The 2,819-nt window shown below is 37.2% G+C and overlaps 1 protein-coding gene across 1 annotated transcript in view; it reads left to right on the top strand.

Moving 5' to 3' along the window:
• The window catches only part of LOC117119278, an 88,404-nt gene that overhangs the window by 75,103 nt on the left and 10,482 nt on the right, over positions 1–2,819 (top strand). The window lies entirely within an intron of this gene.

The following is a 2,819-nucleotide window of genomic DNA, read 5'->3' as shown; positions in this document are numbered from 1 at the left end:
TATATCAAAACAATCCATTCATCCTTTAATATTTACTTTTTATTCAATCAGTATAAAGAGGGCAATATTGTAGTGTCTGGTTTTAGTATATTTTTACAATTAAAAAGCAACACATTTATGACAATAGCATTAAATTATATGTGCATACTAATGGTGGTTGTTACAAACGTTTTTAATTATTTCTAATTGAACTTTATGGTACTTATTTGATTTGAACTTATTCCTCCATGGTTTAAGGATGATTTATTACAAGCTATATTTTTTTCATGAAGATTAAGTTCAAGAATAGACTTTAGGATAAATTTTGTTAGATCTAGACTAAAACTGATTAATGTCATCGTACGACAGGGATAATATGCTCATGCCGCCTTGTCCTGGTGACAATTCTCGCTGCCGTGTTTCTGTACAGGCAGAGGTTTTTCAATTTCTGTTTTAAGGGGACCGTAAGAAAGACTGTTACAATAGTCCAGGAGTGCTGAGACAAATGCTTGCAGAAGTTTGGTTGTTGTGGGTTCATTTAGAAATCGTCTGACAGAGTTGATCTTACAGAGAACATGAAAAGGTGATTGGCATACATAATTAATCAGTTTAGTAATTTAAGAGAGAAATCCAGATGTACGCGAAGGTTACAAACCAGAGGCGATGTGTCAATGTGTGCGTTACCAATGTTATCAACGAAAGGGATGAAACCTTTAACGAAACATGAGAAATGTATGAAATGTGTTTTTGACTCATTGAGAAACAGATTGTTGGAAATTGACCAATACCGGATGTCCTGAAAACAGGTAATAATTTTTTTTTTTTTGCTACGCCAGGTTTCTCTGAGATGAATTTTTGGCTCCGCCAGGTTTCTCTGACATGAGGTTAAATAGACTTGAACATCGTCGGCGTAAATCATGCAAATGACACCAACTTTTGGCAATCCTATAAATGGTGTTAGCATAAAGTGCAGACCCCAGCTTTTAGCAGTCTTTTAGAAGAAGATGCCCCATTAATTGTCACTAACTAGTAACTGTGATCTCTACTGAAGATCAGAAAACATCCATTCAAGAACCTTGTCACAGAATTCAAAATCAGATTAAAGTCGTCTAAACAAGAGCTGCATGAACGACGGTGTCCTCGATGATAGTTCTGTTCCGGAGGTGTCTGGATATTATTCTGTGCGATTCTAAAAATCTATTAAACTCTCTCCTTTAGGTCGTAGTGACCATGCTTCCATTTAATACGAACCTTGTAATTTTCAAAAAAAGCATATAAAAAGGAAGACAGTTGAATTTCACCCTCTAAAGGATTCATGTATGCAGCGTTTTGGTCAAGTCATTACAGGAATGGATTGGGATGATTTGATTCCATTAAACGGAAATGATCCTGAGTACCTCGCTGGTAAATTGGAAAGTGTATTTAGGGATACCTATACAAATTCTTTCCAGACAGTATTTGTTTGCGTTAAGGAAAGTGACAAGCCCTGGTTTAATCAACGTATAAAAAAATACATTGATAAAAGACATCGTGCCTACAGAAAAGGTAATGATTTGCTATACCGATATTACAGAATGTTAGTACGTTATGAGATTAAATTGGCCAAATCCTCTTTCTATGAAAAATCTGTTGCTTCGAATGAGCCTCGTAAGTGGCACATAAAAATGTACAGAAGGTCTCTGGACGATCAAAACCCAAATCTTTATTACTTGAGCCCGGTTGTGACTCTAATGTTGTTGCAAATGTTGTTAATAAGCATTTTGCTAGTATTTGTTCATACTTACCGGCACTTAATCTGCAAAAATTATCAACCTTTCTTCCCACATTTAAGCCCCCAGTCATATACCCTGGGCAAGTTTACAAACTTTTAAAGGCGATTAATGTTAATAAATCGTGTCATCCTCAAGATATGCCGCTTCGTTTAATCAAAGAATTTTCTTTGGCGCTTGCTCCCCCTCTGTGCAGAATATTTAATTGCTGTCTCAGAAATTCCATATTCCCTTTTATCTGGAAAAATGCCATAATTACCCCTGTTCCAAAAAAACATTTTTCATATTCCAGATGACCATAGGCCAATATCCATTACACCGATCTTTGGTAGGATCTTTGAAGCTTTCCTTTCTGATTGGATAGCTAGGGATTTTAAGCCTCACATGGATCCCCAACAGTTTGGGAATGGTAAAGGTTCATCGCCTACCCATTATCTTGTTCAGCTTTGTAATAGGTTGCTAGTTTATCTTAACATCATGCCTTCTATTATCCCAACGTTGTGTAGCTTCCTTACCCAAAGAAATCATTGTGTGAGGTTAGGTGGGGCAGTGCCAGAACCAGTCACATGTGGTGTGCCACAGGGCACAAAATTAGGCCCAATACTGTTCACCATCATGGTTAATGATCTGCTGAAACATTTGCCGAATAGATGGAAGTTCGTGGATGACCTAACGATTGGCGAAGTCATTTCTGTGAAGAATCCTGAGAATAGTCAAATGCCAAATAATCTCAATGATCTTGCAAGCTGGTGTGTTGAGAATGATACAACGCCGAATCCTTCAAAGTTTCAAGTGATGCGCTTCCATTTCCTGCAAAATTTGAGCCACTTCAAATGAATGGTGTTATTCTTGAGGAATCACAAAGTGTAAAACATTTTGGCGTCCATCTTCAAAGTGACCTTAAGTGGGACATGCAAATTAAGGAAGTTACTTACTTGATACTTACTTGATATAAGTGGGAAAAGTTAGGCAAACGCCTTTAAGACCCCACAGCTGTCCAGTCTGTTCTTGAAGGTGTTAACAGTTGTGGCAGCAACAACCTCTTGTGGTAAGCTATTCCAGATGTTTATT

This window comes from Anneissia japonica, unplaced genomic scaffold (genome assembly GCF_011630105.1).
Source record: "Anneissia japonica isolate Jap-2015-1 unplaced genomic scaffold, ASM1163010v1 scaffold2308_len244532_cov108, whole genome shotgun sequence".
NCBI lineage: Eukaryota > Metazoa > Echinodermata > Crinoidea > Comatulida > Comatulidae > Anneissia > Anneissia japonica.
The sequence above is the reverse complement of the archived record's forward strand: the minus strand, read 5'-3'. Positions and strand labels throughout refer to the sequence as shown.